Source organism: Crocuta crocuta, unplaced genomic scaffold (assembly GCF_008692635.1).
Source record: "Crocuta crocuta isolate KB4526 unplaced genomic scaffold, BGI_CrCroc_1.0 scaffold360, whole genome shotgun sequence".
NCBI lineage: Eukaryota > Metazoa > Chordata > Mammalia > Carnivora > Hyaenidae > Crocuta > Crocuta crocuta.
In genome coordinates this window covers 385,856-400,364 of record NW_027529634.1, presented here as the reverse complement: position 1 = coordinate 400,364, position 14,509 = coordinate 385,856, and the positions used below count along the sequence as shown (strand labels likewise).

Sequence of the window (14,509 nt, the reverse complement as noted above, 5' to 3'; positions counted from 1 at the left end):
AAATTAGTGGAAAGGCTGCAAAAGTCTAAGACTTGAGGAGGGGAAAAAATGAGTAACTCCAGGTTGTTGAGACATACCTGTTCTCTCCGTAGCCATCTTCCATCACCACATTGTTTCTGTTTGCATTTATGTGTCATTCTTCTGAAGTTAGAATGGCAGAGAACATGGGAACCACAGAAAAAAAAACCAAGTACCCTTATCAGAAGATGTGAGCCTCTTTCTCCCAGTGTCTGTGTTCCAATATCACTTGAGGACTCTGCTGGTCGTTGCATGGTTCATGCGTCCGTGCTTAGGATTAATTTCTGTTGCCAGGGAACCAAGGCCTGACCATGATTGCAGCCACTCCTTTTTTCAGGGCCCTTGGTCAACTACCCAAAAAGTAGAGAGGAAAAGTTTGATAAGCATACCAGCAAAGAGCTACCACCATACACTCTAGTTGACTAAACATGGCTCCACTAAAGGCCAGCCAGATACTTTACCCTTGTTAACAAACAGCAAAATAACATTTTGTTGCTGTTACTGTGTAGAGAGCAGTATCTCACTTTCTCTTTTGGCTTCCAGTGTCTCTCGCCCACTGTGAAGAAAGCTTTTCAAAACGCAAAACAAAGGACATGGAGAATACACACTTAGCTTACTGAAGCAGAAAGATGCTGAATTTGTCCTTAAAATGCAAATATATGAACCGTTTTAAATCCCCTGGAAACTAGGTAACAAGAGAAAACACCTCTCTAATAGGTTAACCATGTCAATCTAGGTCTTTATTTCATCTGTTTTTTTTTTTTCTGGTGGAGAACCGCAATTTGACCTTGAGACTACCCATAAGAAGAAGTAAAAAGAAGCTGAGTTATACACAAGACTGTTACAACTGACATAAATCTAACATTATTTAATACTTACCTCTCCACTTTACCAGAAAAAAAATTTGAAAGAACCACTTAGATTCTACTTTCTTATACTGCTTACTTAGAGTTTTACAGTCACCAATAGAGCAGAGTTTAATTTTTTGAGAGATAGAAAAATGAAGAATTAAAATTGTAATTAGAAAAATTGCCTCAATCAGAAATGCACTTCAAGATGCTTGAATGGATGGGCTAAATAAGTTCAGGCATCCATTAGTTTCCAAATTGAATTAAAATATATTGAGTGCTAATTCAAAAATCTGAAGGCAGCCAGCTGGAATAGAATGGGACTCATCTGGGTCTAAAAGGGCAGTGCAGATGACACAAAGCAAGGAAAGATGATGGTATTTTTGCTGACCTGAAACAATGAAACAGAAATCTTCAAACCGCTAGTAATTTATTACAGCCCATTATACTAATATCACTGTTTACTCCAAGCCTGCATCCTGGGGGGTCCCTTTTGATTCCGCACAGCACAATAGCCCAATTCTAATCCTCGTCTCTGCTCCTTACCGCAGGAAGCCCTTTTTCTCTGCCATTTGCTGTGTGCAGCACAGATGACCTGTGGTAATTGCTGAGGACATTTTCACCCATATTTTTTAGCAAATGTAATTTCCTTTTGATGCTGCCATGTCCTCTCCCCGCCCTGCTGTGACAACGAACTCCAATAATCCTGCGACTAACATTCAGATAGAGATCAAGTAATGCAGCCAGCTGTATCACAACTTCTGACTTTCAACTTTGTACTTACTTGGGTGCACATATTACCATTTGAGGAAATGAAAAACATTTTTTTCTCTAATGAAAATAGCTTTTGGCCTGGGGTGAGGCTGGTGGAATTGTCGTGAGCTTTAAAAAAAAAAAAAAAAACCAGAAACAAAAAACAAACAAACAAAAAAACTTCATACAATTAGGCTCTAACAAAAGTCTTTTATTTAAAATTAAAAAAAGAGTTAACGCTTGGGGAGCCTGGGTGGCTCAGTTGGTTAAGTGTCTGACCTCGGCTCAGGTCGTGATCTCACGGTTCATGGGTTTGAGCCTTGCCTTGGGCTCTGTGCTGACAGCTCAGGGCCTGGAGCCTGCTTCAGATTCTGTGTCACCGTCTCTCTCTGCTCCTCCCCTGCTCATGCTCTCTCTCACTCTCACTCTCAGAAATAAATAAAAACATTAAAAAAATTTTTTTTCGGTGAATGCCTTTTCATAACACATATTTTCAAAACACCCCATAATTAAAACACTCATTAATTACGGTCTTGAAGAAATACTCCTTGTTTTTAAAACTGTCTTTCAAGTATTCTGAATCTTTGAAGAAATTTATATTTTGAAGGAAGCGAAGGAGTAGAAGAAAGAGCAGGGAGAAAAAGTTGCATAACTAAGACTACATAACAAATTATTCCAAAACTTAGTGGCATAAAACAACCACGTATTATGTTCATGTATTCTGTAGGTTGGAAACTTAGAGAGGATACAACATGGCCAGTTTGGCTCTGCTCCCTGTTGGATGACTTAAAAGATGAGGTCAAGTATTTTAAGACTCAGATGTCTGGCCGCCAGTGGTAGCTATCAACTGGAGAAGTCATCTGTAGTTCATGTCAACTGGGATATATATGCATGGCTTCTTTGGCTCAGAACCTCTCACATCATGGCAGTTTGGGACCAATAAGATGTCCCTAAACAACCAAAACATGCCTACCAAATATCACTTGCCCAGACACCCAGTGAACTGATGCACTAACATCTTATTGGAGGCCAGCTAAGAAAGAGAGTATATCGTTGAGCCAAGGACACTTCCCCAATGATGTCATCTTGGGAAAGAAGAAACAGTCTGCTTAAGAAGAAAAAATAGAGTTAAGGGTGCCTGGATGGCCCAGTCAGTCAGGTGTCCGACTTCAGCTCAGGTCACGATCTCCTGGTTCATGGGTTTGCCCCACATGGGCTCTGTACTGTCAGTCCACAGCCTGGAGCCTGCTCTGGATTCTGTGTCTCCCTTTCTTTCTGCCCCTCTCGCATTCACACACTGTCTCTCTCTTTCTTTCAAAAATAAATTAGAAATAAAAAAATTTTAAAGAAGAAAAAATAGACTTGATAAGTTCCTGAACTCTGAGCTGACTGAATATTTACCCAAAGATTGTTTTATACCTGAAGAGATTAATTTTAAACATGAAATTTAAATATTTTCTGTTGTCAGCAGAAATGGGAGTCCAAGAATAAGATGAATCAGTGTATAAGTATGAATAAAGAGAACCACTTTATTATTACGTGTGAGATGTAGCATATATATGTTTGGCCCTACTAAACTAGGAATCTCTTTAACTTTTCAATATGTTAAGAAGTAAGCGATTCTTAAGACCATAAGTTACAAGAAGTCATGAATTGAGTCCTCTCATCCACTTAATCCATTTTTATTGAATATCTACCATGAGCAACACATTCTCGTAGGCACTAAAAATACAGAAATGAATGGTATAGTCCCTGCCCTCAAGGCTCTCAGAATCTACAGCATAGAAAGTGACCAATTATTTTAATAGAGGAACTCCACAGTTCCAGTCACAAAAATTGGATCCCATACATGGTTTCAAAACATCACGAGGGACTACAGGAACCATCAAAGTTAAACACAAACTCGAAAAATATGCCAAACCCACACATCATGTATTATCTGCTTAGATCAGGTAGTGCAAACTAGCAACAAAGTCAGAGTAATGGATTCATTAACTTTGTGGCCCACTTAACTCTGCATGTGACAAACTGTGCTCCAAAGCTATGAGCTACATTCCTATTTCCAATCAATCGTCATGAAAATGTATAATTAGGAGGACTGATTCTCAAGTATGTGTGGTTGAAAGGCATACTCAAAAGCTTCTGATGGTGGCTCTGTTCTATCAGGTCACCATGAGGCTAGGGAGATGAAAGAGAGGTCACCTGTAAACCATTTTAGAAAGCTGGACACACTTGGGGTGCCTGGGTGGCTCAGTCAGTTAAGCACCAGACTTCAGCTCAGGTCATGATCACATAGTTCATGGTTTTGACCCCTGCATCAAGTTCTGTGCTGACAGTTCAGAGGCTGGAGCCTGCTTCGGATTCTGTGTCTCCTTCTCTCTCTGCCCTTTCCCTGTTTGTACTCTGTCTCTCTGTCTCTCTCTCTCTCTCTCTCTCTCTCACACACACACACACACAAACACACACACACACACACACAAATAAACCTTAAATATTTTTTTAAAAAGAAAGCTGGACACATTATATTTTAGCAAAGCAAAAACATCCACAATAAGATGCTCCATTATTTTATTTACCATTAGGAATGACAAATGATATCAAATAAACTATGACACTATGCTAAGACATTCTCAATTGCTGGTCATATTCCAAATTCAGTGATGTAAAAAATATTTTAAAAATTTTATCTTATAATGAATAAAATATGGTATCATATGAGAAGCCCTAATAGGTCTCCAGAAAGAAGTGACAATGAAGCAGGTTCTTCTGATAACTTTGGGATAGGAATTCTTAAATAAGCAGGAATGGTCCCCAGCGGGTTTAGGATCCATACTCTATGCCTTGGTCTACGGAGTTCCATACACTCTGGCTTGTGGCCACCACTCTGGTCTCTTCTGGGCCACCCTGCTCTCTAGTCAGTCTTATACAGTCTCCCTATCCTTCAGGGTCATTCCTGGCTTGGTCCTGTACTTTGTTTCCTTCACTTGAAACTCTATTTTCTATTTCTCCCACTGATATAAGTACTTCATTAGGGCATGGAAATTATATTTTCTCAATGTTATAAGAATACCTGGCACATAACAGACATGACAGTAATATAATTTAATAAATTATAAAGTTGTCCAAAAGTGAAAAAAAAAAGAGCTAAGGTGATTAACCCAATCTTTAGGCTCTGATTAGCTTAAATATGTATAGAATTTTAAATATGAAATGGGATGAATGCTATTTGAATTACGCTCCAACAGAATCTCTAAAAAGATTTATTCTCAATTTTTTCAAGGTTTAGGAACAATTAGAAATTTAAAAGGCAAAATCAAAACTTGCAATTTTTGAGGAACCAAATTAAAAATATTAATTCTTGTGAATAAAGCATTCCCCTCCACCTCACCTCAAAAGACTCAATACCATTGACTTTTGGAATGAAGAGGTCACCACAGATGAAGACAGTGATACCTTATAGTGTAATGGAGTGACAAGGGTCATTTAAAAATCAGGAGAAGGATATAAATAAGGGAGCAAGAAGCCTCTGAAGGGTGTCAGAACCATCCACCATCATGAGAGCAATCATTTTCTAAGTGTTTCCAGGTACAATGTACTACAGGTGGTGTAGAATGACTCATATGGGCTAACTCCATTTATTTCCCACTTCTCTTAACTTTTCTTGGCTAACCCACATGCTTTGTGCAAATCAAACAGTTTTTAAATGGGACACACACACACACACACACACACATTTATTTGCTATGTTAGAACAAAGGAGAAAAAAAAAGATGGTAATATCATCAGTCTCCAAGCCCCCTTCACCTATTTGTCCATCCCTGTTTCAAGAATCATACATGTCATATTTTGGGATAGATGTAGCTTACAGTGTGCCTGATGTTATGATTTTTTTCTAGAAACATCCTTCCCATCTCTGGAGGAGCTAAAGGACTTGAATAATAGATTTAAGATCCAAATGATATCAAGATCCTACTGGGTCTTGGGGCTTTTTCTTGATATAGTAGATGTAATATATATATTTCAAAAGGTCTAGTTTACATCTAGAGTTCAAAGAATTTAAAGGGCCTCTCACAACCTATGTCCACATGAGCAGAACCAGCTTCTACCTGTGCCTTTCCTCCAAGAGCTACTCACCAGAAAGAAGGGTAAAGAAAATTCCTTATGGGGTTATTTCATCCTAAGACCCAGGAGAAAAGAGAGTCTGGTATTATTGCCTCAGCTGCTTTATTGTTTTTAGAAATTCAGGGGAAAAAAAACTAAATGAGAGCATCTATTTATTGCCTGGCACATAATTATTTTTAATTCACTGGCATATCTGAAATCCACCATCAAAAGCCCTGGACCTGAAGTATGACTAATTCATTTTCTTGTATCAGGAGAAAAAAAAGAAATTTATCATAACACTGGGCACGGTATAGAGGGAAAGTACGGTTTCAATTTGGTTTCAGGGTGAAACACAGTTTGGGGAGTTGAGAGGTGTACCTAATCAATGCCCAGTTTATCTCTACCTCAAAGCTCCGTTTCTTCCTGAAGGAGAAGGTAAACTAGTGCTTTGCAAATGGGTCTCTCATAAACTCTCAATTGATTATTCAGACACAATGAAAAATGTAAAAATTAACAACCACAAAATTAGCACTCTTACCATTTTGTTGATACAGGTAGTAAACAGCAAAGTCCAAACTGAACAATTGGTTTGGTCTTAACCCTGAGCTATCATATCAAAAGGAGATATACCAGAGAGAATGAGGGCCAAGGGGAGAGAACAAACAGGCTGACATCAGCAGTTTATGACATCAGAGAACATGTATAATATCTCAGAGCTTCCACTGGGAAATGGAAGGGACTTAGGAAGAGGGATTTCAGTGATTTGACCAGATTTTAAATATTTCAACCAATTATAAATCTTCAATTCAAACTTGACTCTGGAGTGTTTGCTTAAAAGCCTCCAGTTATGTCTTCGAGAAGGAGTAAGCATGATTTCAGCTTCCCCCCCCCCCCCAAATTATTTCACCTTGTTGGAAGGTGATATTATTATCATTAAAAACCAATTATATTATATATAATATATTGTATATTATATATAATAATATGTGTGTGTACACACATACATAAATCAGGAGGATTAGACATCAAAACAAAGTTCTGGGGGAAGAAAAAGAGTATTGTTATTATTATGAGCATCTTTTATTTTCCTTATTACATATTTCTATAATGTTTGAATTTTTGAGACTGAACACATATTATTTTTATATTTTGAGGGAAACAAGGAAGTTTTACTTTTTTTGATCATTGCAGGAAAATGAAAGATGGGCAAAAATGTTAACAATACAAAAGTCATTTTTTAAAAAAGGAAAAGATTTTCAAAGTTTAAAAACAGAAGTGAAGACATTTGAGCCAAGGAAAAAGAACTGGTGTTCTAATTACCAGTACTCTTGTCTTTCATTTTCAGAAAAATAGATAAGGTGCGATGCAAAGGACATAAGAGAAAAGAAAGAAGTCACTTTCTTATTACTTGGAGGAAGAGGATTCAAAAAGAACAAAGATGCTCATTGACAGGTCTAACTGTAGACATGTTATTAGAAGAGAAAAAAAAAGGAGAATTCAGAATCATAGACATCTGTTTTATCTGTCACACTTCCTTCTTCATGGAAGCACAGTGAATTTGCAAGCCACCTACTAAAGAGTGGCCAAGTAAAATAGAGGAAAAGGGAACTAGCAATTCCCCCTAGGAACTCAGTCAATTAAATGCAGCCTGGAAGGGATCTAATCTAATATCAAAGAGGCTGTCAGGGGATCAGTTCCCCAGAGTTTAGGGTTAATGATGTAGAGCATGGCAGCCTGGCCAGGAGCAGAGAAAAAGAAACCTCACCAAGATCAGGTGTAACTAGAAAAGACCAAAATAAAATAAAATAAGCATTTTCCAGCGTAATGGAGGACCCTGGGAAAAACCTTCAGCAGACATGTCACAATATCCTCTGCTTTCAGCAGTCTTGAAGCGGTTGGGTTCTCCAAGATTTAGTAAGCTTTAATTGTAAATCAAAGTTTTTGTATATAAAATCATAATCAGCATTGACACGTGACCTCCCTTGATAGCATCCAGAAGTCCGGGAGTTTTAATCTAGCAGACCCAAAGTAAGTTCCCCTTCTACCGAGGGTACCCTGGAAGCATCCTATTAATTCTGAAGTTTTTGTAACGAAGAGCTCCAAGATGAAGGTCACTGGTAAAACTGTACCTAGAAATCTGAGTATGAGTTCATTATCTACCAGACAATTGTCCACTCTAATAAAAAGCAGTGACTAACACAAAGGGAGACAAGGTGAACTACTAAATGCTAGGCCCTTACTAGCTGTAGACAACAGACCCATCCTTCTTAAGGTCTGTGAATTCGTAAGAAGATTCTCCTATTATTTCACAGGTGAAGTGAGAGAGGAAGTAAGAAAGAAATATTACCCATTAAAATACACAGGCAAACTACACCCCATGCTTAGTATTTAATCTTCAAAAGTTATTAAAATTCATAAGCAATTTGCCTTTTTGGTTTCATAAATTTCATTGCCAGCAATATGGCAGACCAGGGATCTTGAAAGTTCAATTCACCTGAAGGACAATTCCTTTCCTTTTCTCTCCTCCTCCTTCCTAATCACAATCCAGGAGTTATCATGAAAACTGGTATTACTTTTAGCTATGTACTTGGGGGAAAAAAATCCAAGATGCCCTTTAAGCCTTTGACATATGCTGTGTTTTTCGTCGTATCTAATTCTTTTATTTAACTATTTTATTAAACTCTTTTGTGATTTAACTTTCTCATAATCAGTAAATGTTAAGTCAGATAATAGAAAGGCAATATGAGAGACAGAGAGAGGACTTTGTTAACCTTGCTGGAATTACTCTCCCTAATGGAAAGCCAACAACAAACAGCTCAGTGATAGAGCTGTAATAGGCCCTTTGAAGAGAAAATAAAATATATATTGTATTCCTCAAAGCAGCCATGGAAATCTTACCATTACTTAGAGCTTAATGGGTCTGAAAATACTAGTGAGGAAGGAATAAACCATTTTCTCGTGTTGAAAAAAAAAGTGTTAACTCTTCTAGAATATCAGTCAGAGAACCAAGAGAGTCAGTTTACTCAATGGTACATACATGGCCTCTAAAAATTAATGGACCTTAATTAAATTAATGGACCTGGGTTGTAATAAATAGCAACCCAGGGGTTGCTATTTATTACCTCTTGCTGAGGTCCAGAGCTAAGCATTGTTGATTAAAAAAAAAAAAAAAAAAAAAAAAGGTATGGAAACAGAAATGTGCACATTGGCAAATTAAAATGACTATGAGCTTGGCTATAGCCTACTACCTAATTTGAAGAGTCCCAAAGGTTTTTGTGGATGACATTTATTTAGCACTTAATGCCACACGTGAGGTTCATCCCCTTACAAATATTAGCATATTTAATCTTCATAACAACACTATAAAGTAGGTACTGTTATTATCTTTTCTCTACAAGAGGAAACTGAGCCTTAGATCAGGAAAGTGAAAAAAAAGTACTCCAACAAATCCCCACAGAGGAAAATTTGTGAGCACAAAAGGAAAAAATTGCATACTAAACATTTCTGCTTCTGGACAAGTGCTCAGAGGCTAAAAAGCCAGTATGCTTCTCAATATGGTACAACAACTCAAAAATCCATCTCAGTGCATAATCTCAGGAACACCGTGAAATCTAACCACAGAATTCAGAATAAACCACAAATAGCAATGGAGAATTTAACACCAAGGGAAAACCACAAGTAATTAATATTAATAATTTCACATGGACATTATAAAACCATATTTATGAGACTCAGAAACACAGACCCTCAGGATCATGACCCCAAAAGTTTTTGTAATGGCAATAAAGTAGGATCTGATTAATGTGAAGTTAAACTGTCATATTCACACCCTTTTGTATGACAATCCATCATGTAAATGCAACTGAACTAAAACAGAAATTTGTCAATGTTCATGGTGTTTGGCTTGGGACTTCCCTAAAGACCTAACACTCATAAGATCTATTTGAAGTTTCTAACCACTGTTAAGTTCCCAAGTCCTTAGCCCAAGTAAAATTCAGAATAAAAAGGGTAGGATAGTCATTAGTTGATTCATTTTATTTTCACATTTGCCATCAAAGGCTCTTTGAACCCACCATGGTTTATCTTTACCCAGACTACAGCAGTACTTGCATAGGAGACATGAAATTACTTTCCAGCAAGTGACTTTAAAATAACATATAGAAATAAAAATACACACATATGCATGCATATACACATACATGTCTACTCACTCATGTGTTTTATATATATGTGGTGCTAAAGAATGACAAACTTCTGCATGATAATAATTTTGTCTATTTACATAAGCAATAAGCCACATCCTAGAGGTTATCTACTTCAAGTCCTCTGAGAAGCAAACAATGTAATCCTCAACTTACTTCTCCATATTGTAACCATCAAGACAAATGAAGAGATTGCCATGGGAGCACTCCCTGCAAAATGTGACTGCTCTGGAATGCTATAAAAGGAGATTACCAAAATTTTTTTTAATCAAAGTCATGTACAAGCTAATAGATTCATTCAAACTTTAAAATTCTAGGGGCGCCTGGGTGGCTAGGTCGGTTGAGTGACCAACTCTTAATTTCATCTCAGGTCATGTTCCCAGGGTTGTGAGAGATCAAGCCCTGCATCAGGCTCCTTGCTGAACATGGAGCTTGCTTAGGATTCTCTCTCTCTCTCTCGCTCTCTCTCTCTCTCTCTCTTTCTCTCTGTTTCTCTCCCTCTGCCTCTCTCCCTCACTCACAAACCCTCTCTAAAATAAAACAGAATGAAATATTAAATTTCAAAATGTTAAGGCAAAAAACAATACCAAAATATAAATGGCTTAAGTGTATGACAAATAAAAGCATGACTTTGCATAGTATGTAATAATGGAAAAATCATTGCTTCCTCCCCAACCAGAAAAGAAAAGGCCCACCAATCTATTTAAGAAAAATAGATCAAGGGGCGCCTGGGTGGCTTAGTCGGTTAAGCGTCCGACTTTCGCTTGGGTCATGAACTCGCGGTTCGTGGGTTCGAGCCCCGCATCGGGCTCTGTGCTGACTGCCGGCTCAGAGCCTGGAGCCTGTTTCAGAGTCTGTGACTCCTTCTCTCTCTGACCCTCCCCTGCTCATGCTGTCTCTCTGTCTCTCTCTCCTAGAAATAAATAAAAATATTAAAAAAAAAAAAAAAGAAAAAAGAAAAATAGATCAAGGGGCACCTGGACAGCTCAGTCAGTTGAGCGGCCAACTCAGCGTCAGCTCAGGTCATGGTCTCAAGCCCTGAGTCGGTTTCTGAGCTGGCAGCATGGAGTCTGCTTGGAATTCTCTCTCTCCTATTCTCTCTGTTCCTCCCCAACTTGTGCTTTCTCTCTCAAAATAAAAATAAAACTTTAAAGAAACTAGATCAAGATATTTATAAGGAAATATGTGATGTCTATTATTTACAGTTGACATCAGTCAAGACAGCAAAGTCCAACCATTCTTTAAGCTTTACTGGCAATACCACCCTAACCTGGGAGGGTTACAGTCTGACAAACTTCAGCAATACTCATCTATATCTATTGGTATGTATTTTCCTGATAAGTGATAACTCATTAAAAAAATCAAATCAGGGGCACCTGGGTGGCTCAACTGTTTAAGCGTCCAACTTTGCCTCAAGTCATGATCTCATGGTTCATGAGTTCAAGACCCATGTTGGGTTCTGTACTGACAGTTCAGAGCCTGGAGCCTGTTTCAGATTCTCTCTCTCTCTCTCTCTCTCTCTCTCTCTCTCTCTCTCTCTCTTTCAAAAATAAGTAGACATTAAAAAATTTTTAAATAAATAAAAAATCAAATCAAACCCAATTATAATAGTAAATATACAAGAGAAGATAAAAAATATCAGTCCATAAGAAATTAGAAAAATGAAAAAATGAAAGTACTAACTCTAAAGGACATACGCACCCTCGTGTTTACTGCATGATTTAAAGTAGCCAAGATATGGAAACAACCTAAGTGTCCACTGACAGGTAAATGGATAAAATTTTTTCCCTTGATAAAACTGTAGTATGTATGAGTATGTGTGCATGTGTGCTCATAATGGAATATTACACAGCCATTAAATACAAAGAAAGTCTGCCATTTGTGACACATGGATGGACAAAATGGGGCATTATGCCTTTTGTCAGAGAAAGACAAATACTGTATGATCTCACTTGTATGTGGAATCTTAAAAAGAAAATAAAACCAAGCTCACAGAACCAGAGAACAGATTGGTGGTTGCTACAAGCAAGAAGTTGGGGTGGAAGTGACGGAGTCAAAAGGTACAAAATTCCAGTTATAAGATAAATAAGTCATGGGATTATAAGGTATAGCATGACAACCAAAGCTAATAACACTGTCCTGTATATTTGAAAGCTATAAGAGTTAAAAGTTCTCCTCACAAAAAAAAAAAAAAAATTCTTTAACTATGTTGAGAGATTGAGATATTGTGGTTATCACTTCACAATGCAGTTAAATACTGAATCACTGTGCTGTAAACCTGAAACTAATATAATACTGTAGGTTAATTTTCCCTCGATAAATCCACAGAAAAGGATTTTAGACCATTTACTTAATGTCAAGAATAAAAATTACTGGGGCGCCCGGGTGGCTTAGTCGGTTAAGCATCTGACTTTCGCTCAGGTCATGATCTCGCGGTTCGTGGGTTCAAGCCCCGCGTCGGGCTCTGTGCTGACAGCTCAGAGCCTGGAGCCTGTTTCAGAGTCTGTCACTCCCTCTCTCTCTGACCCTCCCCTGCTCATGCTGTCTCTCTCTCTCCTACAAATTAAATAAAACATTTTTAAAAATTTAAAAAAAAAAGAATAAAAATTACTGTTTTGTTAACTACACTATGGTGCGTTTTGAAGCCACTGAGGCCTGGATCCAAATTCTGCCTCCTTTCCTCTACCTTCCCCTTAGCACCAACCTCTGCTAAATATTGTACTGGGCACTGGAGATACCACCATAAATTGGCCTTTTAAGACAAATAATAGTTGCATGACTAGCCTAGTAGCTTTGAGTCTCAGTTTCACCACTGGTGAGAGGGATTACCACTACATATCATGGGGGTTTTGTAAGATTGAAATGACATGCTTGATATAATGCCTAGTATGTGTTCAACAAATGCTAGCTGTCTTTAATTTCCTTACCAGAATTAGGAGATGGATAGCTACATCTCCTCTTCCAAATGCATGAGACTACTTCCCTTAGATCCTTTGGTAGGTTAAGAAGAAACAAAAATTGAGAAAAGCTAAATGGTTTACCAGGAATCAGTCAATAAATAATGACATCACTGAACAAAGAACCCAGATTTTTCCAATCCTCACCCTGAGCAATACCTACTTTTTCAGATGATAGTATATGCATTATGGATAAGCTCAGAATAATTTGAAGAGTATGTATTTAGAAAGGGTTGATGCAAAGAGATGTAGGTATACAGAAGGAAAAGAGTAGTAACCTGGATCTAAAAGGAGTGGGATTATTACCATCCATAGTTCAAAGAATGAGTGGGAGCAGGTACCAAAACATAGAAGAAAAGAGGGTGATATAGTAGAATCCCCCTTGAACGACCTGTATTTGAAGGACGTACCTAGCTAACAGTGAGCTTGCAAGAAGGAATTCAGAAGACCCACTCCTCAGGCCTCACTCTTCTCCAGCTCTCCAGTTTCCTAGAGGGAGACTACATTAGCCTGATCTGGCTGGAAGCCACGGGCCAAGGGATCACCAGTGATGTAATATCTAGATATTAGTCTCCTAGACACAGAGGAGAGAAACTTAAAGAGTGGATTTAAAGGGGCAGATCCAAGATGTCCAGCACAAGTTCCAAAGGCACTAATTCCAATGTTCACCACTGTCGTTTATAACTCTGAACACAAATTTTTAGTGGTGACTAGGTTTTGCAACTAAGCCACAAGTCTATTAAATTCAAACATACCTCAAGAATAAAACTCTAGTAGTAAACTTCTCCTCCAAAGTTGGGATAAATGATTGATAAATAAATCACAAAAAGTCAGATAAAGGATCACTATGTTAACTTATAAACATATACTAATTGTGAATCTTTGGTAAAGGGCCAAGAGTTTTTCTTTGGTGTGAGTCTACAAATAATTGAGTACATGATCTTTCTTCCATAAATGGCTCCCATTGCACATCGCCTTAGTTTCCCTGCATTTGTTTCTTGAAAGCTGTACAAGGATTTAAAAACACTTGTATAGCAATGCTGCCATAGAAACCTTATAGACTTTTAATAAATGTTCCCAATATTTTGTAATCCTCTTTCCCAACCAGTTCAATAGCTATCTTTATATACTCTCTTCTTTGAGATTTTACAAAATATCCAATGTAGTTTTTACCTTTTCTGTCTAATTTCATTAATTTGTGTCATATTTAATTAAATCATATAATTATAATAAAATGACAAAGTCAAACAGATATAGAAAATAAAAACAACTATCTGTTATTGTACAAAACTCATATGGTGGGAGAACAGAGACACAAGTATAATAAAAAATTGCTGGCTTCCTGAGGGCCTTCAAGAAGCAAAAGAAACTTACGGGGCATTTTACAAGAAGAACGGAGTCAGATTAATCTGGCAAGTCAGTTAGTAGAATCCACTTAGGAAACAGTCTACTGTAATAAATAGCACTAGTTTACCCAAAGCTACCATTTGTATCACTGCCTCATAGAGTCAACATGCTTCACTTAGGTCTATAAATATGTATTTACCGGATAAATGGATAAATAGATGGATGGATGAGTGGATGGAGAAAAGGAAGGAAAGAAGGGAGGTGGGCATTTGGAGACTCG

At 37.6% G+C, this 14,509-nt stretch overlaps 1 long non-coding RNA gene across 2 annotated transcripts in view; it reads right to left on the bottom strand.

The window, feature by feature from the left end:
* Nucleotides 1-6,325, bottom strand: part of LOC144230084 (uncharacterized) — a 202,537-nt gene extending 196,212 nt beyond the window's left edge. For both annotated transcript variants that reach the window (XR_013334684.1, XR_013334685.1), the window contains exons 1-2: nt 6,262-6,325; nt 78-368 (exon numbers count right to left, since the gene is read on the bottom strand). This is a non-coding gene — a long non-coding RNA (uncharacterized LOC144230084). The remainder of the gene's footprint in view (nt 1-77; nt 369-6,261) is intronic.
* Nucleotides 6,326-14,509: the final 8,184 nt, after the last annotated feature.